This window comes from Bos taurus, chromosome 1, assembly GCF_002263795.3.
Source record: "Bos taurus isolate L1 Dominette 01449 registration number 42190680 breed Hereford chromosome 1, ARS-UCD2.0, whole genome shotgun sequence".
NCBI lineage: Eukaryota > Metazoa > Chordata > Mammalia > Artiodactyla > Bovidae > Bos > Bos taurus.
Genome location: NC_037328.1, coordinates 93523584 through 93542527, shown reverse-complemented (window position 1 = coordinate 93542527; position 18944 = coordinate 93523584). Strand labels below are relative to the sequence as shown.

General features: G+C 37.0%; 1 protein-coding gene and 1 long non-coding RNA gene across 9 annotated transcripts in view; both read left to right on the top strand.

Annotated features, from left to right (window-relative positions):
- The window catches only part of NLGN1 (neuroligin 1), a 957229-nt gene that overhangs the window by 560064 nt on the left and 378221 nt on the right, over positions 1 to 18944 (top strand). The window lies entirely within an intron of this gene.
- Positions 1 to 18944, top strand: part of LOC132345688 (uncharacterized) — a 92098-nt gene that overhangs the window by 48595 nt on the left and 24559 nt on the right. The window lies entirely within an intron of this gene.

Here is an 18944-nt window from a genome sequence, read left to right as displayed (position 1 = left end):
GTGTAGAAAATGAAAGTAAACCATTGAGGTTCTTTGGGGGATGTTGGTATTTTGACAGGGGTTTTGGACTAACAACATTTTGAAGAAAAAATGGTGCATTTACAAAATTCAAACAGTGATAACTCTCTGACTGACAAACCAGCCCATTGCCCTCAGGAATGAGGAGAGAAACTTCTGAGGCAGCTGGTTGTTACCAATTCAGAACAATTAAAAACACTGACCCGGATAAAATGTAGAATTGTAACAGCTGTTATTGTCCAGATGTTTTCTTCAGCTGCCCACCTCACAGGACCACTGTGCTAACCTGGGAGCTGGAGAACTGCAGTCCCACTTCTAGATTCAGAGTAAAAGAAAGGGAGAACCTGCTGCCAAAGCATAGCCTATCTATAGAACAAGGAACATAATGATGACTTTCCCCATAAAGAACAGATCATTTGACAAATATATGTTGGTAAATATGTTCTAAAAAGACCAATTTGAAATATTTCTAACATAATTTTTAAATTATGTTAAATTTTAAAATGCACCATAGATTTAAAGTTTGAAAAATATATATTCACAGTTTACATAATAATAAATCAGCACCCAGAGTAAGAAATAGAACATTACTGTTAAAAAAGTTTATTTTTTGAAGTAACATCTATGTCATTCCTCTGATTTCTCCCACTCCAATTAGGATGCAGAGATCTTCAAAAATTATGTGTCATTCAAAACTTCTCTAACTGTCACTCATTCCTATTTTAGTACTGTCATTTTCATTAGAATCCTGGTGTGTTAAAAACTCTAAGATCTTACTATAATCTAGTTCGATTTAAAAATATTTTTAAAGTGATCATACAATGAAATACTTCTAAAAATCCAGGCCTAAAGATAAATTTTTAAAATATAATTTCATTCTTTAAATGGTGTGTTTTTGTTTTTTCTGCTTTCACCTTATCTATGAATAATTAGATCAAAAAAGACTACCTTTCTAACTACAAAAGAGTTATCTCTTATATTCTGGAAAAGATAATTTTGTTTCCCTAACTGTAACTGAATTATACCATGAAACCTCATAAAGATCTAGGTCCCCAACTCTAGTTTCCCTAGATAACACTATTGTCTTCTGTTATTTTCCCTTTCTAATCATGAAACTCAAAAATCAATTTCTAGCTTCCCACAGAGATTAAAATTCATCTGAGCTTGCTTTTGCGCTTCCCAGGTGGCGAGTGATAAAGTATCCGCCTGCAGTGCAGGAGATGTGAGCTTAATCCTGGAGGGAGAAGATCCCCTGGAGGAGGAAATGGCAACCCACTCCAGTATACTTGCCTGGGAAATACCATGGACAGAGGAGCCTGGTGGGCTACAGTCCAGGGGGTTGCAAAAGAGTTGGACATGACTTAGCAACTGAGCATGCACACATGAGTTTGCTTTGTAGGGATTCCTGTTGTCTGATCCCAACCTTGTTTCTCACTAAATTCTGAGAATAATCCACTTCAAACAAATTCACTTGTTTTGTGTATTCACCATCATCCATCATCCTTTACCACCCATCCAAAATCTATCCATGTTAAAGCAATTCTTTCTCTAGAGTAGTATACAGAGAATTTCATTTATTTGATCATATGAGGTTTTTGTTACTGGTTCCATCTTTACTACCCATCATATGTTCTTTTACATCCCATATGTATATGTGATTAGATGCTGCATGAAGGCAGGGAACCACACTCATGTTATAAATTTTATAAAACCAAGTTTTGGGGAGCATGGGTGAAGGCAGAACCCAATGCATTATCAACAAAGGTCCATCTAGTCAAGGCTATGGTTTTTCCAGTGGTCATGTATGGATGTGAGAGTTGGACTATAAAGAAAGCTGAGCGCAGAAGAATTGATGCTTTTGAACTGTGGTGTTGGAGAAGACTCTGAGAGTCCCTTGGACTGCAAGGAGATCCAGTCAGTCCATCCTAAAGGAGATCAGTCCTGGATATTCACTGGAAGGACTGATATTGAAGCTACAATATTTTGGCCACCTGATGCGAAGAGCTGACTTGTTTGAAAAGACCCTGATGCTGGGAAAGATTGAGGGAAGGAGGAGAAGGGGATGACAGAGGATGAGATGGTTGGATGGCATCACCAACTCAATGGACATGGGTTTGGGTGGACTCCAGGGACAGCGAGGCCTGGTATGCTGCGGTTCGTGGGGTGGCAAAGAGTCGGACACGACTGAGCGACTGAACTGAACTGAATGCATTAACAGTTCTGACTTTAGAATAAACCTTAACCAAGTGTTTCCAAACCTTAGGATAATCCAGTAATACAGTGCCTACATCATTATAATTTTATTGTAGCTTTACTGTCTGTTGATTTTGGTAGACTATATGCAAAAAGCCAATTGAGTCTTTTCTTACCACTTCCCCTTTTAATAAGCTCTGGCAAATCATTTTTTCTCCTGATAATTAAAATTTTCCTTATAGCTTTTCCAGACACTTTGTGAATTATTTAATTTTTAAAATTTTGAATATTGAAAGTCTAGTATACTGGCAAAGCTGAAATATTTCATCAGGTTTGAATTCTCCCCTCTCCCATCTCAGGCCTAACTGAGGCTCAGAAACTTACAGGAAGAGGTGGAGACACTATCAGTCTTTTCTACAACTTTTTCACCTACTTCACCTCTCTCTCCCTTCACGGTACTGCCATTGACTCTTCCCAGGCTGGAGAAAGAGTATGAATAGAAGAGGGCATGAAATTAGAAAGGCCATTCTTGGAACTGTGAGTATGTGTGTATTTTCCAAGAGTGGGCTCATTTTTGGATTGGGGGAAAAAGTGAGGACCATTGAGGGGAACTTGGCTTCCATTCTCATCTAGTCATTCTGTGTGCCACAGAGAATATTAAAGGTTTCTTTATCCTGAGCAAGGGAGCAGCTACTAAGGGGTCTTACCCCTTGTGTCCCTGTACCCTGACTTTGCAGTGATAGGAAGAGGGACTCTGAGAGTCTCATACTTCTCTGAAGACCTGGTCATGCCCAGCCTAGGGCTTTGTATGTAGGAACTGTACAGCCCTTTTCTAAGTCATTGAAATTCCCCAACATTCAGAGTCACACACAGATTTCCTGGAATACACCTGTAGATAGATTTCTGTTATTTGTTTTTATTGCCATGACCAAGGAGTTTTTCTAAACAACTTTAAATATAAAACTTCATTATTTTACATGTGGAGTTTTGAGTTACCTATTGTTAATCTTAGGGAGTGGTTAGTGTTCATATTCTTTTATATGTGGAAACTGAGACTCAGGAATTTAATTTTTTGCCTGGGGTCACACACTTGTGACAGAGCCTTTTGATCCTCTGTTCTTCAGGGTCACCATATAACCTCCGTCAGGGAGCCAGTTAAACTGATGACATTCCAGTTAGCCTTGTGAAGACTGCTATGTATCCCAACTATGTGATACATTACCTTCTGTGATCGCAGACAAACTATTGAATCTCAATGATTTTATCTGTTAAAATAAAATGATATTAATTATTCCTATCTCAGATATTTATTGGAATAATTAAAATAGTTTGTGACATGTATAAGGCACTTAATACTGTTCGAATTGAATGAAGTTTCACAGATAATAAGATGGCTTTTGCCTTAATTTTCAACTTGAGATCTGGTTTTCTTTTCCCCTGTCACCAATGGAGTGGCAATTAGAAGTCCTCTCACAATAGATAATGTATAGTTAACTTCTGAAAGGAATAAAGTTTTAAAAGAAAGGTCAGTTATTATTATAGATACCATTCTTATAGAATTCTGTATTACAGAATATCTGAATTTTCTTGTGAAGGTCAGTTTCTATAAACATACCCAATCCAGAGGTTTTATATCAACTTGGCATATGAGATACAATCCCTTTAATCCATGTTTCATGGACAAAAGTTAATGCAGTTCTTACTTTTCCCTGATATGAGAAGAGCAAAGTGCTCCTTGCCTAATTCAATGCTTCACAATGGCTTTAGATGGAGGAAAAACTTGTAACAGTTGCAAGATGATCAGCTATCTTCTTGTCATCAGGGGTTTACAATCTGAGGACCATATGGTTGGTGTCATTTATTTTGCATTCCTGCATAGTCTTTCTTTCTTGTCAATTACCAGCTAAGTTGTACATTCACCTTAAAGGAATTTGAAGTATATGGCAGGTTGTCAGATTTGCCCACACAGTATCAGATGTCAGACCACCCACTGAGAGTTTTAATTGAAGTTACCTTTTCGCTGAGTGGATGGGAATTATGTGATTTTTGATTCTGTAGTTATAATGGAATATTTTATAGATAATCACTGTCACTTACAAAAAGAGAAGAAAAACAGAGCAACTTAATTTCCCCAAGTCTTTTCTGGGAGGATCAGATCTCTTTATTAAAGTGTGTGTGCATGCGTGCTGTCACTCAGTCAGGTCCAACTCTTTGTCACCCCATGGACTCTAGCCCACCAGGCTCCTCTGTCCATGGAATTTCCCAGGCAAGAATACTGGAGTGAATTGCCATGCCCTCCTCCAGAGGATCTTCCTGACCCAGGGATCGAACTCACATCTCCCACATCTCCTGTATTGGCAGGCGGATTCTTTACCACTGAACCTCCTGGGAATTCCTTATTAAAGTATATGTCTATCCAATGAGCTCTTTCAAATTAATTCCTCCCTATAATTCCTCCTGATGACACCTGATAGCGAATGAACTAGTTGACGCTCTTTCAGGTAAGAAGACAATATCAATGCCAGCATCTGCACTTGATGCTTTTAGAAATGATGAATGTTTTAGCTAGGAAACTTTGCGCCTACTGGGAGACTTACTCTTTAATGTCATCTATCAAAAATGTAATTTGCATATTACCCCAGGGTTGGGGCCAATTATTGTAATTATTGTTGTTTATTATTTATCACCATCAATGTTGTACCTAGTGACTCTGGTAGAAATGTTACAGTTAGAAGAGGAACTGTTATTTTCATATTTCCTAAGCAACATCAATTTGTATGGCTAACATTTTAGCAATAAAAAGCAAAATGTAAAACTGCAGCCTGCTGTGAAGGGAAGTCTACACATTGAATGAACACTGCAGGGACATACTCATAAATATTCATTAAATAGGGTTTCATTGAAAATGAAATGTAAGTACCGAAGGTAATGCAACACAAGTAGGTAAAAGGCTATTCCACCTCAGTGAAGGAAACTGGGTAGAATGAGATAATCTAAGAAAATAGGATAGAGTTTTTTTGTTGTTTTGTTTTGTTTTTTAGGATAGAGTTTATAGAGCATGCATTTTGTACTTCAAACTATGAACCAAGAAGATGGAGAGTTAATCTAATTGTCATATTTATCTTGGTGCTTCTGATGCCCAGTTTTCATAATAAATGGGAGCAAGGTTTTTAAACATCCTATCCAACATAATCTGAATTTGGTAGGTGGTTCGATCCCTGGGTTGGGAAGATCCTCTGGAGAAGGAAATGGCAACCCACTCCAGTACTCTTGCCTGAAAAATCCCATGGACAGAGGAGCGTTGTAGGCTACAATCCATAGGGTCGCAAAGAGTTGGACACGACTGAGCGACTTCACTTCACTTTTGAAAGTCTAGGGAATTCTCTTGGAAGAGGTAATGAAGCATAGTTTTTTTGATGGATATAGTATTGTTCAAGCACTCAATGTGGCCTGCTTCTTAAAATCTCTGTGGCCTCTACTAAGTCACTAAGATCTGCAGCTATTTGAAAGAAAGATAAGTGAAAGTGAAGTCGCTCAGTCATGTCCAACTTTGCGATCCATGGACTGTAGCCTACCAGGTTTTTTTCCAGTCCATGGGATTTTCCAGGCAAGAATACTCGAGTGGGTTGCCATTTCCTTCTCCAGGAGATCTTCCAGACCCAGGGACTGAAACCAGGTCTCCCACGTTGTAGGCAGACACTTTACCATCTGAGCCATCAGGGAAGTCTTAGCTGTTTGCTACCTGTAAAATGCATAGCACTACTTCCTCACTCACATGGTTTTGTTGAGGAGTATGTCTGTATGTTAAAGTGTTTTATAAATGATGAAGCAGCATAAATTATTTATTGTTATAGTTTCCTGGTATTTATTTCAGTATACTTGTGGAGCCTAGTTCCAACCTCAGTGATGGCTTACTTTTACTGACCTTTTTATGTTTATTGCCTGTATTCTCTTTAATTGCAATAGATGAATTAATAAGTGAATTCAGATACTCAATCGATAAATATTAAGTGAGACCTTGTTAAATTGCAAGCATCATTCTAGGGGCTCAGGATAAATCAATAAACAAAACAAAATATCCCAACTGTGTGGAGCCTATTTTTATTTAGGGAATGTCAACAAAAATCTAATGTAACTACATAACAAATTAAGTTTGTTATAGATGAGAAGCACTTTGGAGGAAAATAAATAATGAAGGTGGAATAAGAAGTATGGAGGGTAGCAGGAGTGTAGAAGAGCTGGGTTCAGTAATTTCAAAAGAGACTGGTCATGGAAGCCTTCAATAGGCAAATATTTAAAGCCAGACTTTGAAGTGCATGAGGAAGCAAGTTCTGTGGATATCCAAGAAAGAGCATTTCAGGCAAAGGAAGCAGAAAGTGCAGAGATCCTGAGGCAGAAGTATGTCCCTGGTATTCAAGGACCATCAATAACTCTTGAGGGACTAGGAAAAAGTGACTGTAAGAAAAAACGGATAGAAATAGTCTCAGAGTTAGGAGGCCAGATATCATAGGGACTTTAAGGTCATTGAAGATTTGACCTTTTATTTGTGCATAAATAGAAAAAAAGGAAAGTTTTGACAGGACTTATGACAAAATTTGACCTATGTGTTAACCGGATTATTCTGACTTTTGCACGGATGAGTTAGGTGGCCAGTCAAGAGAACATTGTAATAATCCAAGTGAAACAAGATGGTAGATTAGGGAAGAACAGTAGCACTAAGAGAGGTGAGAAGTGTGAAGATTCTAGGTGTCTGAAAGCGAAGGGAAAAGTGAAGTTGCTCAGTGTGTCTGAAGTTGCTGCCAACACAATCTGTTCATAGTTTGGATGAGAGGTGTGAGAGGAAAAACAGAGGCAGGATTACCTGAGCAAATGCAAAGGTTTATACCTGAGCATGGAGAAGGAAATGGCAACCCACTCCAGTGTTCTTGCCTGGAGAATCCCATGGACAGAGAATGGACAGGCTGAAGTCCATGGGGTCGCACAGAGTCAGACACGACTGAAGCGACTTGGCAGCAGCAGCAGCACACCTGAGCAAATGGAAGAATTGGGTTTCTGTTAACTGAGGGCAGTTTTTGTTTTGTTTTGTTTGTTTTTAGTGTGTTTGTGTCTGAGTGAGCATATGAGTACTTAAGGTCAATATAAGGTAAGTTACTTGCTTATTTTTCAACCAGTTACCAGTATGAGTTTTCCTGTTCCTACAGTTATTAAACAAGAAATGGTACTGCTTCAAGTTGATTTATGTTATTGTAGCAATAGGTTAGTTCTTAGTTTTGTTTTTTTAAAGGTTGATTCATAAGGAACAAATTAGGCTATAACTCCTTTTTCTGTGTCATTTATGTTGTTATTTATTACTAAGCTACAGAATTATAGAAAAAAAAATATGCCAATGTGTTATGATTAATTCCAGTGTGCTCTTTAGCACAAACTAGGTTTGTGGTGGCAGGGAGTAGAGAGGACTAAATGGTTGGAATTACTAAACTAGTTTTTATTTGTTAATCTTGATTAGAGTGATGGTTTCATCACATGTCTTATGAGCTAAAGAGAATGAATGAGTTAGCAGTTTTAAAGACCAGCTGGTAGATAACTGACTGAAGATCAGGGAATAACTCATGTGCCTGCAGGACGAGTCAGGCAGCTGTGACTCATCCCAGACACTGATTGCCTCAGGCAGTTACTGTGTTACAGCTCAGCTCATGTGTAAATGTGGGAGTATCTGCTAATGTTCTTTTGGTATAAGCCACCTGAAATCAAGAGAGATTAACATCAGCATAAAGGTGGCAGGTATGATGGGTAGTGGTGCCAGTTATTAGAAGGAAGCTCAAAGAATCACAGATGTCCTAAACAACCATATATTGAGAAGGACAGACAACAGGAAGCCTCAGGAATCTTGGGAATCTTTGAAACAAGTAGGGGAGATACTGGTGATGAGCAAAAATGGGTATCTTGGGAATTATGGAACAATTAGATGGGAAAGAAGGAATCAATCATCAAAGAGATGAGATGGCAAACAAGTTAAATATTCAGAGAAACACTGGAGTTATCCAGGGCAGTTTTAGAATTGGATTAGAGAGACCCATGAATCAGATGCCAAAGTCTGTAGTGACTGATGGTACCACAAGGGAGAAACTAGAAGTGCAGTGAATGGCAGGAGAAAAGAACATAGAAAGATGGTGGTTTGAAAGCATTGTGGTACAGAGAAAGGATATGCTTCCCATCACCTGGCTTGCAAGTAGGTAAAAATGAGCCTCCATTAAGAATACTTCACAAAAGCCATCTTTCAGTTAAGGCCATGTGTTAGTGGTGGAAAAGTGGCTGTCTTGGGGGTTGAAAGACAGCAGGTGTTGGAGACAGCTTATTTAGTTTGCCACAAAATTACAGGTACCTCAGACCCACTGATGCTTGGGAAGACCCCAAGCACTTTAGGAGGGGTCAGATCTGATGTAATTAGTTATTTTTCCTTCTGGCCTTTTCCATTTCCTCTTTCAGAAACGTGTGATGAGATGATAATAACCATCAGACAAATCAGTGGTGCTTTCTTGTGATATTTTATTTACTTTCCCTTAATGTAGATGCAAATCCCATTAGGCAATGACCAGATTGTTTTTGTGTCTGAATAACATTAAGCAGACTCTTTGTGCATTCCAGAGATGCTAATCTCACCCATTTCGCCTAATCTCAAAATCTCAGCTGGTTTTCATAGATTCTTTTTTTTGGTGGGGTGGTGGGGCGGGCAGCATTGTGCAGCTCGCGTGATCTTAGTTCCCTGAACAGGGATTGAACCAGGTCCCCACGGTGCAAGCACTGAGTCCTATCCACTGGATCTCCAGAGAATTCCCTGATAGATTTCTTTTTCTTAACATATTTTTCAGATCATAGTTCTTTCTTTAAATGTGTATTGTAATTGAATAAGGATCATTTACCAAATAACAATATGATAAGCAAATACTGCCCTCACTGAAGGAGAAATGTTAACACCTGAAGATACACAATGTTATATCAGTATTGAGGAAAGTGAATGTGTTAGTTGCTCAGCCGTGTTCGGTTTTTTGTAACCCCATGGACTGTAAGTCAGCCAGATTGCTCTGTCTGTGAAATTCTCCAGGCAAGAATATTAGAGTGGGTTGCCATGCCCTCCTCCACAGGATCTTCCCAACCCAGGTCTTAGGCATTGCAGGCAGATTCTTTACCATCTGAGCCATCAGGGAAGTCCCCAGTATTGAGGAGGGAGGTGCAAAAGACTTTGGATTGTTTTCTAAGACTAAAATATCATTAGATAAAAAACATACGCACAAGTAAAACGGCTATGAATGAACCGTTTTCAGTGCATCTAACAGTTTACCAGGATCACAAAAATTGGGGGATAGTTTACGTTCTGTGCAGATAAAAAATTATCAGAGCTATTCATTCTACTTTGTCGTTTTATGAAGAGGTTGCAAGAAAAAGTGAATAGTAGAGATTTGCATTTGAATTATAAGGAGATATTGTGATGAAACTCAAATACAGATAGTTTTTAAATGAAGGGTAAGAATTATTGTGAGTAACTATGCACTTATCATAGGGCTGCTTAGCTTTCTGGTCCTTTCTGCAATGGAGATCACATTGTATACCTTATCTTTATTCCTAGCAAATAAGATTTTCCCCTTATCTTATATATCCTGAAAAAGCACATTCTGTAAATAAATTACAATTTCCTTGTTTTTGATTTAAAAAAAGGTTTGCATTCTCAAATTGTTTTCTCAGAAAACCTCTTCATGATTTGGTCTCAATCAGAAAATGAACCTTTATTTAGATAAAGACCAAATCACAGAGCAGGTTGAGTCCATAGTTTTGCCACCAGCATGTCCTTATTTAAATATCTGATGAGGTTGAATTTTAAAATCTCAGATTTTTTCTTTGGAGATATAAGAGGTTATGCATGCCTGTGGCATATTCTCCAATAAAAGAGCCAGGATTTAGTGAAGACGTATGGCCAGTCCTTGTTGTAGGTGTTTACTTTTCAGTTCATGAAGTGCTCACAGCAACTTTGTGAGGTAAATATTGTTATCTCTGTTGCAGGAAGGGAGGCCCCTTCCAGGGCCCAAAACTGGGCTCTTGTCTAACACTCAGAAATGAATTGTCCAAGGAGACACATGTGCTGACAAAGCAAGAGATTTTATTGGAAAAGGGCACCTGAGTGGAGAGCAGTAGGATAAGGGAACCCAGGAGAAAGCTCTGTCATATGGCTTGCAGTCTTGGGTTTTATGATGTTGAAATTAGTTTCCAGGTTGTCTTTAGCCAATCATTCTGACTCAGAGTCCTTCCTGGTGGTGCACACCTTGTTTAGCCAAGATGGATGCGAGAGAGGATTCTGGGAAGTGGTCAGACATATGGTGTCTCCTTTTGACCTTTCCCCAACTCTTCCAGTTGGTGGAGGCTTATTAGTTCTATGTTCCTTAGCAGGACCTCCTGTCGTAAAACACCTCATGCAAATGGTTACTATGGTGCCTGGCCGGGGCAGGCGGTTTTAGTCAGTGTGCTTCCCCTAACATCTCCATTATATAAATGAAGAAAGTGAAGTTTAGTAGTTATATGTTCTCTCCTAGACCTCAACATTATTCACAAATAAAGCTAGCTTTTCAGACTAGCCATTGCTCTTAAGTTCTGTGCTAAGTTCCTTCTTGCTGAGAAATTTAGAATCTTTTCCTTTTTAATTTGACTGCCTTAGTTCAGGCCATCATTATTTTGCTGAAATCCAAACTAGTTCTTTAGATTGTGAAGCCTTTCTTGATCTTGCTCATATCAGATCATTTATAGTTAAACCATCTGAGGCTTATAAGAAGTTAAAAGACTTACCTAACCTCATACAGCTAAAAAAAAATTTCAGAGATGAAGTTTAGCTGCAACTTAATGAATGAGAGATACAATTCTTAGTTAAAATCTTGGGACAAAAATCAATAATAAAAATCTAACCTAAAACTTATTTTATGTGACATGAAAATATGGAATTTCCTATCTGCCCTGAAGGTCAACAGCTGCTAGTTTCATTGGACCCCAGGATAAATGAAAAATCCAGTAAAGCCACTCCTCCACAAAATCAACCAATTTCCAGCCTCTTGAAGTTCAAAGTGGCTGGTTCCATCTATTATGAGAATATAAAATCTACATAGGGCATGAGTGTACACACACACACACACACACACACACACTTTCTATAAAAGTGATTCAGGAAAAAAATCTGGTAAAACCAGAAACTAGAATTTGAATACTCTAACTGGTTTGTCTGAGATTTTATTTAATTTTTGTATATGTATTTTTGAATGTTTTTAACCAATTGTTAGTGTTAAAAGCATTCTTTTAGTAACTAGGGTGAAAAAATTATTAGAATTTATAAACTCTAATGAAATATTGAATTATACCATGAGGGAAGGTGGTAACTAATACGATTTTCAGTCTCCAAAGACATATATCAGTCCCCATGGATGGTGTAAAGACTTCAGCAATGTTATTCTGAGCTTGTTAAAAATTCTTAAACATATTTTCAAGGGTAACACCTCATGGAAAATATTGAACTAGTTGCCAAAACTTGTCATAGACATAGATTATGTTGTTCAAAATTATCACTAATTTCCTGAAGATTATTGGATCACTACATTAATATTAACCCTTTAAAGGGAGTAGTTTCCTCTTTTATGTTATTTTTATGTTTTTTCCAAGCATTTATTATTTTCACTTGCAACTGGCACAAGAATTTCTACAAGCAGGGTCATCTAAGTAAGTGTCAGCAAACTGCAGCCCATAGGTCAAATCCAGCATGCTGCTTATTTTTATACAGCCCTTGAGCTAAGAATGCTTTTTACATTTTTATGTGGTTGAACAAAATCAAATGAAAGATCCTTCAAGACATATAGAAACTATGAAATTCAAATTTCAGTGTCCATAATTGAACTTCTATTGGAACACAGACCTGTTGATTCATCTAATTACTGCTTATGACTGTTATCATGCTACAGTGGCAGCACTGATTAGTGGAAACAGAGACCCTGTGGCCCTCAAAACTGAAGCAATTAATATCTGGACCACTGCAGTTAAAAAATGTGCCAAATCCTGATCTAAAGCAATAATTTTTAAGTCTTCCAAAATTATTTTTAATGTGGGAGACATCTGTTTCCTTTTTTCCCCAAAATTGTGAGCCTCCTTTAATTTATTTTTATCAGGTCTCTCTCAAGGCCTAGCATATTCATTGTATCAATAAAATTGGTAATGTCAACCATCAAGATGATTAAAGACTTAATTACAAGAAATATTTTCTTTAAAGAATATTTTATGAACAGAGGCCTGTGTTGAAAGGATGGTCCTGGATATCTCATTTTTTAAAGAAAAAAGTATTTTAATCTTTTTCTGTGTCTACTCAAATGCTAGCTGGGCTCTCTGTTGTCTGAAGGCAAAAATCAGATCTAGAATTCTATGTGACAGCTCTAACAAAATAGCCTGAGTGTTGCATTTTTTAATCTTTCAAATACTTATTCTGGGTTTGTAGTTTATAAATCCAGTCTCTGCATCTGCTTTCTCCTTAAGGGCACCATGTTTCATCCTAAGCATGGCCATATAGGTGTCTACCTCCTACACTTCCTTATAAGTACCGTGCATTTCATGTTTATTACAGTGTGTTTAATTTGCATTATTTCAGGTTCCTACACTATGAGTTTATACATTTCAGGTTAATAAGCACTATAAAAGTACTTCTCTCATTTATTCTAGCATTATAAGGGTAGTGACATCTAAGCAGTGTGACACCATGGTGAGTCTGTTTGGATGACTGGAATTACAATGGCGGATTGGCAGCCTGTGGACATTATTACTGAAGTTTTACTGTTGCATTTTCACATATTTTAAATTAAAATTCTCAGCTGAAAGGGTGCCATAAGATTGAAGAAACTACCTTTAAAATGAAGCAACTTGTGTAACCTTTCATGAATCAGTGTATGGATTCTGTCATTCTTTGAGGTTTACAAGATATATGCCGTGTTTGCTGTACCACCATTGTTTTAGCATTATAACATGGAAAGGAAGACTCTGTTGCCTTAGTTTTTACCCTAACATTGGTGCTTTTGCTTCAGCATTCACTGTCATATGTTAGAAGGCTTGTGTATTAACAAATTGAAGGACTTTGATTCTAATTGTACTCTATCTTTCTTAAATTAGTACATTTCTTTTCATTGTTTAGAAACGTTACAGAAATAAGATTTTCCCCCCTAGAGTAGTATGTAAAACCGTGTAAAATAAAACTCAGGTGAACACAGAGACATGCATAGAAATATAAGGCAAGTATTCTGAATTAACATGTACCACAAACTTTCAAATTGTGGAGTTAATAATTTTATTCCTTTACCATCTTCTCTATCTCCATGCTGCAGCTCTCAGACCATTTAATGGGCAAGAAGACCATCAAGACTGTTAGAAAAATGACCAGAGTTAAGATACATTGGTTCAAATAAGGGCATGAGCTGTTAATTATGAGTACATAACTAACAGATAATGTTAGTTCAATTAATGCCTTTTGTGACTATATTAGCTGCTCAGGTGCCTTTTTGTTTCTTTCTTAATGATAAACTTAGTCTCATAAGTTTATGAAATAATTCACCTATCAGTGAGAGGCGTTCGGGTATTTACAAATGAAACTTGTTTGTCCTGTTAAACCACTGGAACTTTGGAATTCTTTGAGACTGTGTGTCCATCTTGACTGCCCATCTTCATCTGTCTTAACTGATACTGCTAGTATATACTAAATATCGAGGAGGCACAAATTAGAACCTGTATATTGTTCTAGGCTATGACAGTTAAGAACAAATGAGTACTTAATCACTAGCTTGGTTTTTGCAGTGCTATAGCTTGATAGGAGGGCCAGAACACTTTCCAGATTGAGGGAGGCCCTTATCCCTTTTTCTGTACTCTGCATCCCATTCAATCGAATCCTACAGAGAGAGGTACTGAGAAAAGACGTCACGCCAGGAGCTGTCAGCATCAGTAACTGATGACAGATATCCTTGATGGAGGTTTGCCATGCTCTCCTCCCATGGACAGAGGAGGCTGGTGGGCTGTGGTCCTTAGGATTGCAAAGAGCTGGACACGACTGAAACAATTTAGCACACACGTGTCCTTGATAGTAAAAGCAGAGTTTAGGGATGGTGATCTGTACCCCACACAACTTTCTATCTCTCAGCTGATTCAGGGATGATGTTTGGGGGTGAAATGAGTAAATCAGTATTTCCTGAATTTAGCTGATCAACACAAAGACCTGATGAACCTATTTTAAAAGTTCAATTTTTTTTTAAGCAATGAAAGTTGAACAAAAAACAAAACACAACCAAAAGGTTATAAGACAATGAACCTAAATCTCTTCCCTTATCTAGACTGTATATCTTATTTCAAGAAGATATTAGTGTAATTAGTTTTGTATGCCTCCAGATATTTGCAGTATATGATATATTTATGTAGCATATGGAAAAATATGTATACAGTAAACACTTCTAATCTTTTTGCTGAAATAGATTTATTTATGAGACCATTTATACATGTCTTTTTCTTCTTGATATATTCCCATCTGAAGATGTTTTAAAAATTCAAATATCCAGGCCTCCATAGGTTCTGCTTGAGTGTACCTGGACAAAAAAACTCAGGAATGTTTATATTTAAAAAGCTGACCAGGTAATTCTAATGGTCAGACATATTGAAAACTTTGTAATTGATAAGGTAATTGATAAGGTTCCTTTTATCTCCAAGAGTTTTAAATTCATGGTATGTCCACATAAATGATAAAACTGTTATAGTTTCATTGGTTCTTCATATAAATACAGTCTGTTTAGTCTAGACAATTAAATAACTTTGAACTTAGATCTGCTGTGTGCCTTATACTTCACATTTCTGTAGAGAAGCATTGTGTGGGTTATGCAAAATGGGCTTATAGAAATGAGTCATTAGCAGAATATTTTGTAAAAGCATACCACAAAATGCCAAATGTGCAAATACTAGAAAAATTACAGTTCATGATATAGCTTAAAATTTCAACTGGAAATGTTCATCTAACTGTTCTCATGGGCAGAAGAGCTCAACTGTGTTGAACTCAACCAGCAACATTGATTTTCCATGTTCTTCTCCCTTCTGCTGAAAAGAATCAAGTTAAATCCGTAGGGAATGAAAACTAAACAGCTCTTAACATGAAGGTCCTTGTCCTATTATGTTTATCTTGTAGGTTAAAATCACTCATTGATCGCTAATCACCTGTGGTTGTTTACACACAACAGTTTCCCTGGACAGCACAGAGCCACAAAGAGGATTATACATACTGCAGGAAGCAATCAATAAAAAAGGCTCATAATGATCTTGCTGAGAGGAAACTGAAAGATTTTCCCTTTGTGACAGTCTGTATAAGTGTGATGGGATTGTCAAAACAGACATAAGGGTTTCCAGCTGACAGAAACATTTTTTTTTTAAACATTTGGCTATCATATCCACTTTTCTTGTCTCACTATAATGATATTACAAATGAAAAAAATCATTTAAAATTTATCTTAATAGATGATTAAATTCTTGCTTTACATTTTTGCCCAAATAATTATGAAACATGCCATTTGTCACCTTTAGAGTGTTACTGGGTTATTTTTGGTTTTGGTTTTGGCTTTTGCTGAAGCATCCACTCAAGTCTGCTTTTATCTTTTGAGAAGCTGGATGGTATTTATCTCAGTGTTCTTAGAAAATGGTTCAGTGCCTCTTCAAGTCAAAAAGGATTATTTGGTCTTAAACAAAAAACACATTGTGTATAATCAACTAAAATATATTGCAATTTATGCCTCAAGCACTAATCTGTGAACAGTAAAGTCATGGTTAAATTAAAACTCACCTTTAAAAATTTCTTCTATCTTGTAGATTCTGGTCTACAGTATAGATTATACCTCATTCCCATTGGAGGAAATAATGGAACCTATTAACTCAATCAACCTGAGTTTCTTTCCTGAGCTTTGTCCTAAAACATCTGTAGGAAACTACAGATTTAATATGCTCCATTCTGAAAAGCCAATATGAACAAATTAAATTTCAAAATGAATCTTTTACTCTATCTCCCAACAGTATGATGGAGACTGACCCTTCTGAGAACACTTGTGAATAGGGAGACAATATCTCATCTAAAATTCTTTGAGATCTTCTCATAACCATATCCCTCCTGATTTCATAAAGTATCCTTATAATTTCTCCCCAGATGATATTTGATAGTGACATATTTCTCATAAACAGGTTAAGATTATTGAATTTCTGTGTGCATTGTCAACCAGGTGCTCTTGAAACCAGCCAGCTGCTTATTATTATAATTTATAATAATCAATATTGACTTATACTGTATTATATGAATACTGACTATAGATGCTTTAATGATCATCATTTACCACCATTTATTTTCACTGCTTCTGAAACTTCACAATTCTTACCCCATTTTCTGTAATTATAGAATATTTTATTTAAAAGTTTTAAACATTTCACTTGGTACAGCTTAATAAAAGGGCTTTTGAGGCGCTTTCAGGGGTTAATTACAGGGAGAAAATAGTGGAAGTTGTCTAGCCTATAAACGTGTATAGACTTTGATAGTGAATGTCAATATCTACACACCAGATAGTTTTGCTTGCTGCTTCAATTATATGAAGATCACAGTATGGAATCATAATTTGCTTCCCAAACTACCCAGGCCTTCCAGAACATTGCCTGAAATTAAATCTTCTGCTTGTGCATGGCTTATGAAAAATTGAATGGCAGTTCATTTTCACAGCACATGACAAACATAAAAGAAATTATGAATTAATTTTAAGCCCTGCTTAGTGAAGTCTTATCAAATTGATGGCACCCTTTGTCTCACTGAAGTCAGGCGTCAGTTGATATGCTTAATTAGAATCAGGCATCACTAAATGTTTCAGAGTGACAGCTTGGATCATCCTATTGGACCCCCCACCCCCCATGGTTTGAAGCTTAAAACAAACAGTTGACTTAAAAGGTTGACTAGAGACGCCTTTTCACTTCATGAACTACATTAAACACATCAGAATGTGTTATTATGCTGGATGTTCTAATCAACAAAACCCAAAGGCTTTTGAGAGCTTGTTTAGACAGATGAAAGGATAGAAAGATTTTTTAAAAAATTTATATTGGCTTATGTGTTGTTGACTCTTCAACAGTTTTTCTTCAGTTTCTTTCAAGGGAAAACAAAAAGACGTTAGAATTCACTGTCCTTCTGCCATCGTCTTTGGATTATTCAGAAATCAACTATGCATTTGATTAATTATTTAGATTTTTTCTCTTCCATCTTAGCCAATTCGGCATTCATTAGACACAATGATCAGCTTCCACTTGACACTATACCATGAATACACACATATTATCATTTTTCACTGTGAAAGTATTCTACTTATGAATAATGTCCACTGATGCTATGGGATACCGGCTCTTTGTTGTTAATTAGAGGCCAACACTGATAGAAAAAGCTGCCCAGTCCTCCACGTTTGTAGAACTTTGATGATCCTTCTTTACCCACTAATAAGTGTGTTCTTAGCTTTGGAGTATATTTTTCCAGGGAAAAGCATGGTCAAGAATATTGAGGAAAATATATATGTATATTTACATTTATATTTATATAAATACACGTTATATATATGTATGTATTTATATAAAACATATATTATACATAGACATAGGTGTATATATATATATATATGAAGCACTGTCTGTATTTTGGCCAGCCTGTAATGATTGTATACTGTTTTAAAGCTAAGAACTATATGGTCAGTCAAGTTTCAGTTCAGTTCAGTCTCTCAGTCGTGTCCAACTCTGCGACCCCATGAATTGCAGCACGCCAGGCCTCCCTGCCTATCGCCAGCTCCCAGAGTTCACCCAAACTCATGTCCATTGAGTCGGTGATGCCATCCAGCCATCTCATCCTCTGTCGTCCCCTTCTCCTCCTGCCCTCAATCCCTCCCAGCATCAGGGTCTTTTCCAATGAGTCAACTCTTTGCATGTGGTAGCCAAAGTATTGGAGTTTCAGCTTCAGCATCAGTCCTTCCAATGAACACCCAGGACTGATCTCCTTTAGGATGGACTGGTTGGATCTCCTTGCAGTCCAAGGGACTCAAGAGTCTTCTCCAACACCACAGTCAAGTTTACATCTGTTTAATTAACTCAAAAGTAATCCTTGGAAGAGTTTGTGGTATTGGTTTGAAACAATAAAAAATGTAAAACTGTCCTCTATCATTCACTGAAGACTAGCCTAATAGCCGTTATAGGAGGAAGGTAAGACATCTCAGGTTCAAATGATTATGATATGGTTCAGATTTTACTCTTATTTCCAGCCTATCTCAGTCTCATAATAGCACCAGCAATTACTGACATGTCACATGTTCAGTTCAGCATTATACAGTTCCAGGAATATTTTTTTTTTTTTCCAATTTGGAGGGGAAAAAAGTCTCCATCTATTAAGAGCAAAATGCAGTCACAAGAGGTGTGAAACTTTTGTGCCCACGGGAATAGACTTGTATTTGTTTCCCTTTCTTTCATGGTTTATTACAGCTTCAAGTATTTCCTGGCATGATTGATACTTTATTAAAATAGTGGTAGTCATGATAAGGATGAAAGGTACAGATCTGGGAATTAGTGTTAGAACTAAATTTTCATATATTAATTTAATTAAAAGTACAGTTTATTACTCTTAATTCTCTTTG